Raw genomic sequence first — 13,605 nt, forward strand, 5'->3', positions numbered from 1 at the left:
TAAGATCAACCCTAAACTAAATTGAATTGAACAAACACAAATTAAATTTTAAAGAGAACTACTAATTTAACTTCTAAAAAAATTATTTTTTTTCATTTTTTGTATTTTATTCCTTTTTTTTTTAGAACCAAACCAAATTTTACTTAATTAACTAAATAACTTGAATCACTAATTAAATCTACTGCTAAATTTACTTGAGAGAAAATAAATAAATAAATAAATTTGAATAATAATAAAACCCCTAAACAATATTCAAAATTTAAAATTTCAATTAAACCTCAATAAAAAAATTTAACAAGATTCAACTAAAGATAAAGAAGGGAAAAGAGGAGAGAGAGAGAGAGAGAGAGAGAGAGAGAGAGAGAGAGTCAGAGTCATGGGCTATGGCAAGTGGCTGGAGCAGCAGGAGCCGATGAGGGAGTTATCGGGTGATTGTGAAGGAAGTTGAGGCAGCAAAGGCTTCAGGTGGCTAGTTTCAGAGCAAGGGCTGCAGATTGCGGTAGCCATGAGCTTCTTGGGATGGCCCAAGCAACCGTGGACAGCAGTTAGGAACTCCTTCTCCAACCGTAGCCGTGGCAACAACCCATGGGATAGCAAGAGTCTTGGGTGTCTCAGCTAGGCAGTAGCACAGCAAGGAGGGACTTTGGCTTGGCCTTCCAGTAGAAGACAGCTCGAGTGGTTGGCTAAAGGGATGAAACCGCAGTAGAGCAGCAGCTATGGAGGGGCGGCTGGCTTCTCCAACAGCAATAGTTGTAGCAGTGGCAGTGGCAATGGCAACAGGCAGCTCGGGTTGGAGGGAGAAGGAAGGTAAGGGAAAGAGGAGAGGAGAGGGAGAGAAGGGAGAATGAGAGAGTTCGAGAGAAGGGGAGGAAAAGAGGGTGTGCAGGCTGCTTTTCAGCGGCTGGGGAAGAGAAAAATATAAGGGGAGGGGGAGAGAACCCTACACGCAAGGATGCTGAGACAAAGGGACCCTACCTGGCTATATGGCCGGGTCACATCAAGGCCAACTTTAAATTTTCTTTTCTTTTCTTTTCTTTTTCTTTTTTTCTTATTTGTTTTTCTCTACAAACGAGGCCAATCTTGACCCTCTTGGAGCCCGTTTCTCTCAAAACTCAAAATACGGAAGTTGTAGATAATCTTCTCCTCTTTCTCAAATTTTAAAATCTTCTTGATTGAAACTTGGACGAAAAAGTTATGCACGAATTACGAATTGATGCCGATTTTAGCTACCGATAATTTTCCTACGATAAAAAAATGCCAAAAATTCATAAATTACTCAATAAAACCCAAATATTATAAATAGGACATCGTGTTAAAGTATTGAGAGTAATTAGGTATTTAATTAAAAATATACACCTCAATGCATGATTTAAAATGCCTAATTACACAATATAGCATGTAATCATACCCCCTAACTAATGTTTTGCTAGTCTCTAGCAAATAACGTGAATGATCTCAGGGTGGTATCCACAATCATACTGTTTCACATACACGAATATAATTGAATTTCACACAAGCTTGTTCATATTCAATGCACACAACTCCGAAGCATGTCACTCATGCAAGTTTCATCATTATATAGCATTTAAGAAAAGTATAATCACATGAAGTTAACCAGCAGTACAATTCATAGTTAATGCGGTCATATAAGTTTGAGTACATATGGGTAGAATCTTGAGGAGTATGTGATATATGTGACTCATTACACTTAGGATACCAGCAGACACCTACAGAACGGTCATTTTGACTCAGCCTAACTGGTATACCCTCAAGAAAACTCAAAAAGAATGGGTTCACTCATCATATGTGAGGAGGAGTGTCGCGATCAAACATCCCACATATTGCAAGGAATAAACGCTAAATGTATGGAGTGGACTAGTGTGAAAAGGATCTAGTCTATCTATGACGTGTCGGATCCTTCACCCTAGCATCTTTTCACCTACTCGTCATGTCCAACCGAGATAACCCTAGATCAACTTATTCACAAACTTGGCATGGATACATCTGAGGCATTAAACGGTTGAAGAATCTTCATACGTGGAGACCATGTGTTGTGTCCTTGACTTTTTTGTGGTATTTCTGTGGAGCAGGCATTAGCATTTCATTTCATGTGCATTTCTATTTCTTATTCTTTCTTCTGCTCATTCTTCAATTTTTATCTTTTCTTAGTCAATTTGGACAATCATTACACTTCTTGTATTGTCTTCATACCACCAATGGAAACTAAGCTCGAGCAATAGTCCATGAAATAAGTCTATCTCTAGGAATGGTTTAGCCTTCACATCTTGATTAGGCTACAAGACCTAGGTTTCTATCTCCCCACTAGGTGTCACCTCTAGGCTAGTAAGTCAATAACAGAGACTAGTGTACAAAGAATCGTCTAAAATAAAAGAGAACTGAGTTTCGTGAACTCTAATTTGATGTTAACACTCAAAGGGATGATAAATAACTCAAGGATATCTCACATAGTGTCATAGTCACCACAGGTGTTCTCCCAATGCTCACAAGGAACCATAAGTGCAATGAATCACGTGAATGTGTCTATTCAGCCTCATGAGATGTCGTGTAAATACAAGAGATTATATAGTAAGATTAACATGAGTGTACTACCAATCAATTCTTCATGGATTTACAAAATCATATAAAGAGAAACTACGCATAAATGACTCAAGTGTGTAATTCTTAGGTCATATGCAAGTATGTGAAGGGTATATGTCAGTGTTAATCATGGCATAATCATTTATCCACAATACTCTAATTTTCTTTTCTTTTCTTTTCTTTTCTTTTTTATTTATTTTTTTTTCAAATTAATACAAAACCCAGCAAATTTTTTTTTTTTTTTCAAATTAATATGAAACCCACCAAGTGTACGTGCACAGTGTCACATGCAAATGCCCATCCACCCCCCAAACTAAAGTGGAACATTGTTCTCAATGTGAAAGCATAAGGGGAATAGAAAAACTGTGCACAAGAGAAGTAGGGCGTACCTAGGTGGAGAAGTAATGGAAAATAAAAATTGAACTATAAGAAAATGTACCTGAAAATTAACTAAAAATAAAATAAGGCAAAAAAAAATGAAAAGAGGGGAAAGAAAAACATCACAGTTGTCTGGCGGAGGCTCTAGAGGAATTTCGTCTGGTGGGTGCAGCTTTATAAATTGAACTAGCGGGTCTCCAAATTTGAGCCACCACAATGAATCAATCTGCATACCTGCACGAACGTCAACCTCAAATGCATTAATACTCTTCAAAATACTAGACAATACATGTGCAGATTGACTTTCTTGTTTTAACAAGAAAGGATCTTTATTCAACATATTTTCTAGGAAATTTACTTCTTCACGAACTGATTTTTAAGGAAAAGTTATTGGAACAGTTACCTTTAGTTCTTTAGAAGCATTAGCATTAAAAATTTTACCTGGTTCCTTGAAAGTTAAACATTCCCCATTTTGCTCACTCTCTTTATCGAGTGTACCAATCATCTTACCACTGTAGGGATTTGCTTCAGCATTGGACTCCTTGACATTTATTCTAGTTGGGAGTGACGGCTCCACAACTGCCAAGCTCTGAGGATAAGGTACCATAGGTTTGTACTCCTTATTAGTATCAACCTCCTCATTAGCTAACTGCTTCACTTCTAGGCCCGCTTCCTCCAGTTTTTCTTTGACTTCATCTGTTTCAGCCATAACTTCAGGTGTCGAGACAACTAGTTGTCCGTTGATGAGCATCTTAGGTTGGGAAACTTCTATCCCACTTCTCAAAGTAATGGTGGCCTCCACTGTCTCAAGAGAAATATTATGTATTTGTTGTTGTTGCTGCTGGTATTCTTGAGGACTAGGCTGAGGTTCCACTAGAAATTCCTCTTTTTCTAAGATATCCAACTGCGTACTTATCGCATTAACAGCATCCCGCAATTCATTTATGTCTTGAGTACCTGATTGATTTGAATTTGCATGAACTGCTAGAAGGCATCCTCAAGAGACATCCTCGGTGGAGCAGGTGCTGCAATAGTTTGAAATCCTATCAGCGTACAGCTCTGAGGGATCTTTTGTGGCTGATACTGAGGCGGAAGAGTGTTTGGGTAATATGTTAGCTTATATTTATCTCCACCACTGATTGTGTTGATAGGTTGTACTGTCATGGGTGCCTAATTGTATCTTGTTTTTCATTGTGGGACACTTTCAATTAGGTAATCAAAGAATGATAGTGTTTGATCCAGTTCCTTACTGAAAAGTTCTCCATTGCACATGGTCTATACAAAGTGCTTGCAATCAAGAGTAAGAGTTGTATAGAAACAATTAACTAACCTCCATGATTCAAACTCGTGATGTGGACAAGTACTTAGCAGATCCTTGAATCTCTCCTGGCAAGCCTGAAAAGTCTCGTTACCCTTCTACATAAACTGAATGATATGTTCCTGTAAAAATTGAGTTTTCTGTGAGGGACAAAACATATGCAAAAATTCACGCTCCATATCAGGCCAATTAGAGATAGAGTGAGGTCTCAAAGAATTAAACCACATCTGTGCCCTATCCTTAAAAAAAATAGAAATAAACACAGTCTAGTAGATTCATCAGTTCTAGCACGAGAGAAAAAAATATTGCAAGTCAACTCAAATTCCATCAGGTGCCGATAAGGGCACTCAGATTCTGTCCCGTAGAATTGAGGTAATAACAACTTCCTCCCGCGCTGCATCATGAAATTAAGCTCATCATTAGGTAAAGTAGTGTAGTATGGTACAATGGTGTATTGAAGCTGCAAAAAATCCATAAACCTGTGTGGCGCAGGTGCAGCCATAATTTTTTTCAAAGCTCAATTCTTTTTTCTTTCTTTTTTTTATTTTTCTTTTTTATGAGACTAATTAAAATGATGGTAAAAACACTAATTTGAGACTAAGACCGACATTCCCTGGCAACGGCGCCAAGGACTTGACTCACTCTAAAAATGAGTAGCTCAGAAGTTATCCCAAGTATAGGAGTTCTGTCATGTAATATTCAGCCCAAAGGCCAGATTGTCTCCTTAGGGAATGCGGTAATCTCAAATTTTACGTATTTCCAATCAAAAATAAAAGTTATTGAACACAATTCAGATTCGGGTTTTCTGAATTGTTTGAGATTTCTTTTGACAAATTAAACGAACATGCAAATGAAATTCTAATCCTAGCATGCACTGAATTAAATAACGAGAAATGGAAATCCTACAACTAATTACGCAGTTATTGAAACACGTGTTGAACTTCAGAATGAAAACTAAAGATGATAATTTTAACACATAATTAAAACACACAATAATAAAACTCAATCAAACACAAACACGAACACAAAAAAAAAAAAAAAACAAGTTTTTAACAAAATCAAGAACTTCAATCAAGATAAAAAAAATTAAACGCAACAAGAGTAAGATCAACCCTAAACTAAATTGAATTGAACAAACAAAAAATTAAATTTTAAAGAGAACTACCAATTTAACTTCTAAAAAAAGATTATTTTTTTCTTTTTTGTATTTTATTCCTTTTTTTTAGAACCAAACCGAACTTTACTTAATTAACTAAATAGCTCGAATCACTAATTAAATCTACTGCTAAATTTACTTGAGCGAAAATAAATAAATTTGAATAATGATAAAACACCTAAACAATATTCAAAATTTAAAATTATAATTAAACCTCAATAAAAAAACTTAACAAGATTCAACAAAAGATAAAGAAGGGAGAGAGAGAGAGAGAGAGAGTGTGTGTGTGTGTGTGTGTGTGTGTTGACGGGCTATGGCAGTTGGTTGGAGTAGCAGGAGCCAATAAGGGAGTTCTCGAGTGGCCGTGAAGGAAGTTGAGGCAGCAGAGGCTTCAGGTGGCTGGTTGCAGAGCAAGGGCTGCAGGTTGTGGTAGTCGTAAGCTTCTTGATGTGGCTAGAGCAATCGTTGACAGCAGCTAGGAACTCTTTCTCTAGCCGTAGTAGAAGCAGCAACACGTGGGACAGCAGGAGCCTTAGGTGTCTCGGCTGGGCAGCAGCACAGCAAGGAGGGACTTTGGCTTGGTTTTCCAGCAGCAGACAGCTCGGGTGGTTGGCTGAAGGGATGAAACCGTAGTAGAGCAGCATCTATGTAGGGGTTGGCCTCTCCAACAGCAATAGTTGCAACAGTGGCAACGGTAATGGCAACAGGTAGCTCTGGTTGGAGGGAGAAGGAAGGTAAGGGAAACAGGAGAGGAGAGGGAGAAAAGGGAGAATGAGAGAGTTCGAGAGAAAGGGAGGAAGAGAGGGTGTGTGGGCTACTTTTCAGTAGTTGGGGAAAAGAAAAATATAAGGGGAGGGGGAGAGAACCATATGCGCAAGGATGCTCGAACAAATGGACCTGACCCGACTGCATGGCCAGGTCACATCAAGGCCAACTTTAATTTTTCTTTTCTTCTTTTTTTTTCTCATTTGTTTTTGTCTGCGAATGAGGCCAATCTTGACCCTTTTGGAGCTTGTTTCTCTCAAAGCTCAAAACATGGAAGTTGTAGATAATCTTTTCATATTTTTTAAAAATTTCGAATCATCTCGATTGGAGCGCGGATGGAAAAGTTATGCATGAATTACGAATTGATGCTAGTTTTAGCTCCCGATAATTTTCCTATGATATAAAAAATGCCAAAAGTTCATAAATTGCTCAATAATACCCAAATATTATAAATAGGACATCGTGTTAAAATATTGGGAGTAATTATGTATTTAATTAAAAATATACGCCCCAATGCACGAATTAAAATGCCTAATTACACAGTTTAAGCACGTAATCACTGGGTCTTTTAGTTTAGGAACCAAATGCTTTAGTATTATGGAACTCATATACTCGGCCTGCTTAACCAAACCATCCATATGCACCCTTGATTCTATCTCCTACGTTGACAAGTCCTTAAGGAATTTTATAAATGCAAGTGATTGCTCAATGTCATCGAGGAGAGGCCTATCCATTCACACTTGTTTAAACATGCCCCAGATGGTCTCGGTGGAAGTCACTATCCTAAATATAGAGAGTGTGAGTGGGGATGTTGGATGTGTCATTAAGTAGCTATGAAAAGACCTATGGGGGCGAAGTGAGGTGTGGTTCTTCTGGTGGTGGGTCTGAGACTCAATGGTCTGTGTACCCAACTAGAGGAAGAAAGAGTGCATGAATCCATATTGGGTACTTCCAGTTTTCCATCTTGGGTCTCCCCCATGCTCGACTACTTTTTACCTTGTTCAGGTGTTAACCTGCCTTTTTGAACTATGGTTATCGCTTGGGCCTACTCAGAGTATGAGGAGGGCCCAACATCTGGTTCACATTTACTCCATATTGTCCCTTTGGATTCATGATGGGTTGACTTGGTAACTTACCCTCATCCCTTCGACTTAAGCAGTGGCTAGCTGCCCCATGGTGATTTCTAGCTTTGCAATAGATTGGGAGTATGAGTGAAGAAGTTGCCGGTCCACTTGACGATCAGCTTCAATTCGCTTAAGGGCTGTCAACACCGTCTCTTGGAATGAATCATATTTGGATTGAGGTGGAGGCGGAGGCTGAATGGTTAAAGGTCTAGGGGCTAAGTCCGAATGGTTTTGTAAATTTTGATATGGGCATGGAGGCACAACATTAGGGCTCTTTGGCTTTGAAAACCCAGAGCTTGCGGCTTCCATGAGAAGTTAGGAAGTTGTTTCCACTCGAGATTGTAGGTATTCGAATAAGGGTCGTTAGATGACTTATCATACCAATTTTGAGTGGCCTTTACTTCCTCCTACACAAGCTCAAGCTGGGAATGCACGTGAGGGCAATTGTAACATGTATGGCAAGGGTCGGAGCATATTGCATAAACCTCTGCACACGCTATTGTCTATGGTCCTAAGGACAGGCATTGATTTAACTTTTTAGATATGGCATGCAAGGTCAGAGCTAGGTCTTGGCCAGTGGCCAACTCATAAACTCCTTTTGGTTTGGAATTTGATGGATTAGGTAGTCTATGAGTGACAGTCATGTGCTGCTAAGAATTTTCTACCAGATTTTCGAAGAGAATCCAAGCCTCATTCTTGTGCTTAGTGAGAAAAGTACCTCCACACGACACATCAACCATAGACCTATCTCTCTCAACTAAACCTTTGTAGAAAGTTTGTACTAACTGCCACTTGGGGACCTGGTGATGTGGGCATTTATGGAAAAGGTCCCAAAAGTGCTCCCAAGTCTCGAAAAAGAGTTCCTAACTCATTTGTGAGAAACTTGTGATGGCTCTCTGAAGCTGATTAGTCTTCCCAATTAGGAATTACTTTTTAAGAAATTCACATTACATGGTGGTCCAGTTAGCCACCGAGTTCGGTTCTAAGGACGTCATCCAATATTTGGTTTTATCCTTTAAAGAGAATGGGAAAAGCCTAAGACGGAGAGCATCATCACTAAAATTAGGGATGCGGATGGTGAAACAAATTTCCAAGAACTCATCCAGATGCTGATAAGGATTTTTAGTAGAATTCCCATGAAAGTTGAGTAGCATCGAGATGATTGAAGTCCTAATCTCAAATTGGGCCGCCTGAACATCCAGGAACCAGACGCGAGATGGCAATGTGTATGCATTAGGTACAAAGTAGTCCCTAAGAGGCTGCAGGTGTTGCTCTCCCACCAAAGGTAGGTGAGGAGCATGGGGTTCCAAGATTTGTTCAGCGGGAATTGATGGGTTATCTTTGGCCATTGTTTTCAATTCAGACGACTCAACTTTCTTTGGATTGGAGATAGGTTTCCTAAGGGACCTATCGGATTTTTCAATCTCAAGATTTATGTGAATTATCTCTGTTTCCAAAGAACGCAGACCAAACATACACACGTATAAGCACACAAATTCAGACTTCAAAAAAAGAAAACAAAAATAAATAAAATAGAAATTACGTAACAAAATGAAAACAAAAGGAGAGCAAATCAAAAGAACAAAGCAATAATAGTCTAAAGCGGAAGTTAGCTTATAACTGTAGCCAAGTCCCCGGCAACGGCGCCAAAATTTGGTAGGCTCACCAAGGCTTGGGTCCTTAACTATCAAAAATAATATTTATAAACCTAACTATCCCAAGTTCAATAGAAAGTGGGTAAGTCAGGTTTCGATCCACGGGGACTTGAAGCACAGTTAGTAAACCACTTCCAAGTTAGTTTATTATGGCCTTGTTATAAAAAAGAAGTAAAAAGTGATGTTTTGCAATGGTGGATGTTTCTAATGGCTGGAAACCGATTAATGATAGCAAGTAAATCTATGATACTGGAAAGCAAGTAAATTTATGAGTTACCCTACTCCTACAAAGTGATACTATGGTATGAATCAGACCCTAGATGCCATGCCTCTATCTACCTTCATCCAGACTTCCATAGAAGTACTAACCCGAGCAGGCCAAAGTGGGAGAGGGGCGATCGAGGGCATAAGGTAGCAAGGGTGCACCAACCATCTAGAGCACGATCGGGAATCGGAGTATACCCTGTCTTAACGATTAACGAACACCTCCGTGGTTCCATAGCTGACTATTTCCCTCTAACTGATACATAGAAGTGCTTATCCTTATCTGCAATCCTTCATCAAACACACAGTAGGTAAAAGGAAAATAGTAAATGAAATCATGTAAATGAAAGCAAGAGTAAAAATATCATCCCTTTATTATTCAGAAATCTGTCACTAATGCCAGGAATTACAAAAGGAGTGATCAGGTAATATACACGGATAGCACACAAATGTCGCCGATTGTCACAGGCTATCAAACACTTCATGCACACACCAAAACAGGAATTGAAAACTATGCTACTCCTTATCTATCTTGGCTCTCAATGACATCTCAAGTCTGTCACTAACCTAAGAGATGCCAAATAGGAACCCAGAGCTCATGTTAGTAGCGAATACTTATAGGCTTTAGGGTTTACAAAGTTTGTTTTACAATTTAGGAAAGTTTGCAGCAAATCTCGCACAGAAGATCGTGGTCGTCGACCAAGTCGCTCCTTTTTCATTCTTGTGTGTGCCCTGGTCGAGACTTGCGGGAAGTTAGGGATTCGAATCTCCAATGCCTTCGACTTCGTTGCACCTCAAGATCTTGATGGTCGAGTTGATGGTCGAGACTTGCAGTATCTCAATCTTCAAGAAATCTCAGTATCTCGACATAGTTGCCCCTAAAGGTCTCTTGGTCGATCACTTTTTCTAGACTCTTAGTACTTCTGAATTTCAGTTCTGTCTCAACATTTCAATGTGGTCACACCAATGGGTCACTTGGTCGAGCACTTGGTCGAACCTTGGAGCATTTTGATTTCAGTCTAAACCTTGGAGTTAGCAGTGGAAGACTAAGTCACCCCTGTGGTTTTCTGGCCTGCCACATGGTCAAGCATCATCTTCTTGTCCATTTATGCTTTGAAGCTTCAAGAGCTTGGCTAAACATCTGAATTCGAGCGTTGACTCCTCCAAATTCTCCTTAGCTTCTTGTAATACTTAACTCCATGGTTTTGTCCTATTTTTTCTAAAAAGATAAACAAACCTTGCATAGCTTTGAACAATGATAACTTTGGGTAAATATATAATAAAATGAGGATAAGCATAGGTAAATGAGGGTCTGAAATCATATATTTTAGAGACTCATCATAAATAAATTCAACAAAAATTAAATAAATTTTTTTAACAAATTTTTTTAAGTTAAATTCTTGAAATTAAAGAAAAATATTCATTTGGCTAAAAATGAAATAAACTAATTTTATATATACATACATACATACATACGTACGTACGTACGTACGTACGAGTATGAATAATATGAACAATTATAATGAAATATAAATGCAACAATATGTACAAGAAGACAACAATACTTTTACTAGATGTAGTACAAATTACAACTTACAAATTACACTTTACAAATTGTTGATAAGACTCTAAGATGACTGGAAGAATAGGGAGGTAGACAGGACAGTCTCCATTTGAGGATACTTCACAGCTTTTCTTCTTTCGAAGTAGTGAATGAAGGAAATGATCCTTAAAGAAGGAAGAAGAATCCTTATATATATATATATAGAAAAATTGTTTGAGGAAAGGACAAAACAACAAACAATAATTGTTCTTTTACAAAAGGAAAAGCAGATGTTCTCCCAAAGCAACAATAATTGTTCCTTTTTTCATAATGGCTGTAGAGACTCGAAAAAATAATAATATTAATAAAAACAATAACAATAACAATAATAATAATAATAATAATAATAATAATAATAAATAAAAGGAAAATTTTGGTTTAGTGCAGACCAAACCGTTGACAATTTAGCAAGCTCAGCGAAAACCATCGATGGTTTTGAATTGCCGAGGCTCAATAAAGGTAAAATGGTAAAAAATCGATTTGGTTAAAAACCAAATCGTCGACGATTTCATGAAAACCGTCGATGATTTTGTCCGAGGACAACAGCCTATAAATGGATCCTAGTTCATTTTTTTTTGGAAAAAATTATAACTCTCTCACTCTCACTCTCACTCTCTCTCTCTCTCTCTAGGTTATGAACACCCTCTCTCTCTCTCTCTCTCTCTCTCTTCAATTTCTCCCCAAATTTCAGCCAAATTGACGATCAAACACCATTACAGGGTCCCAGTTTCAATCCTTACCAGTTTAACTGGAGCAAATTCGTTGTTTGGGGATCTTAGGCACCACTCCAGGGATAAGGTAAGGGGAATAGATTATGTCAGTTAGTTTTGGAAAAATAAAATGATTAAATTGTAGTATGTGATTATAGGAATAATATATATATATATATATATATGTTTTTCTGAATATTTAGGCATATGAAAATGGGAATTTTGAATTATTATTATACATGAGTTTTTGGAAAACCGGGTATTTTGGGTTTAAGTAAATCCTAGAAATGATTATACATTTATTTCTCAGCAAAATATATTTTTCCAGACAGATTATTATATTATGAATTATTACTCAAATTGTGTGGCATGAGTAATGAATATGCTACTGCATAAATAAACCTGTTAGAATATTTTATGATAATACAGAATGAGTATGATTTTTTAATGATTTTTAAAAATGTTATGAATATTATGAAATTATGATAGGACAGTATTCAGTTAGATTTATGATATGACAGTATTCAACCAGATTTATGATATAACAATATTCAGACAGATTATGAATATGACAAGTTTTATGAAAATGAGATCAAGTTACAATTTTATTATATATATATGAAAAGTAATATATGGTTTAAGAAACCCGATGGACCAATTATGTTCAGAGTACGGTACCGTAGTTAATATGATATAGCCAGTGCCACTACACTATTCAGGAAGTGCTGGTGTATGGATAGTTGATTATGCTAGAGAAGAGTAGAGTACCTCCTAGCAGTTCGGACCAGGCTGGGTAGCCAATCGTACTTACAAACGCATTATGTTTGGCTTAACGTGGTAGGTCAGCCATTGTTAAGTCCCATTTACGGGCTGCACAACCCGATCATGTGGGGTTATTACATGATGTTATATGATTGTCCATTCTAGAGAAAATTCTTTTATGAATAGATATAACAGATGATATACATACACAGAGGAACTTATTACGATATAGTATGCTTATGTTGGAAAGTATGTATTCTCTATATATATAAGTACAGATTTACATGATTTTTCAATTAAAGTTAATTATATATAAGTACATATTTCCATGATTTATCAATTAAAGTTAATTATTTACAGGATATGCTTATGATACATTGAAACTCATGTTGCCACATACTGAGGATAATTTATACTGTCTTACTGAGAGATGTCTCACCCCAATAACTTTATCATTTCAGAAAATATAAGGAACCAAGCCAAGAGAGCTCCAGGGTAGGGCTTAGATATTGTAGTTTAGAGTAAGCATTGGTGAGACATGGATATGTTTTGTGTATCATGGGATGTATTATGGATTTTGGGGGTTTATGTATGTAATTATGGTGACATTAGAACTCTGGTATTGTACTTGGGGTACATATATATATATATATATGCATGCCTTTGCTATGTGGTTTAATATGAGTTATGGACCGATACATATATATATATATATGTGTGTGTGTGTGTGTGTGTGTGTGTGTGTGTGTGTGTGTGTGCTTCTACTATGTGGTTTAATATAAGTTATGGACAGGTGTTTTGGTACCCCACTTTGGTTACGGGTCAGTATAGTTATGATATTAGAGATTATGTATGGAGAATAACACTTCGAGCCCCACCGGGTTTGGGGCACTACAGTTGTGGTATCAGAGCCTAGGTTGTTAGGTTCTATAGACTTAAGTGGATAACAATACCAGAGTATTGAAATGAGTCTTGATGAGGCTAGGAAATGGGTAGATCAGGACTTTAGTAAGTCATTATTAGAGGTTAAGATTGGAATTTGGGGTTTTGTCTCGCAGCCTAGAAGCAGGAATTCCATAACGGTTTCTGTGATCTTTTCTAAAACTGTTGTTTCAGGAAAGTCATGGCAAACTATCGTTGATTTTTGTTTCTGAGCGATAAAATTGAACCTTAAATTGGGAACATGGACTTTAATTTGGTTGGTTGTATGAGGATAGAGTGTATTTTATGGTTTCTTAGTTAGATGAATGTACCGATCATATTATGATAAAA

At 37.4% G+C, this 13,605-nt stretch overlaps 1 non-coding gene across 1 annotated transcript; it reads left to right on the forward strand.

Annotated features, from left to right (window-relative positions):
• Nucleotides 1-8,137: 8,137 nt before the first annotated feature.
• Nucleotides 8,138-8,243, forward strand: LOC131163192 (small nucleolar RNA R71). The gene has a single exon (XR_009138969.1). It is a non-coding gene; the product is annotated as a small nucleolar RNA R71 (small nucleolar RNA).
• Nucleotides 8,244-13,605: the final 5,362 nt, after the last annotated feature.

This window comes from Malania oleifera, chromosome 8 (genome assembly GCF_029873635.1).
Source record: "Malania oleifera isolate guangnan ecotype guangnan chromosome 8, ASM2987363v1, whole genome shotgun sequence".
Classification (NCBI taxonomy): Eukaryota; Viridiplantae; Streptophyta; class Magnoliopsida; order Santalales; family Ximeniaceae; genus Malania; species Malania oleifera.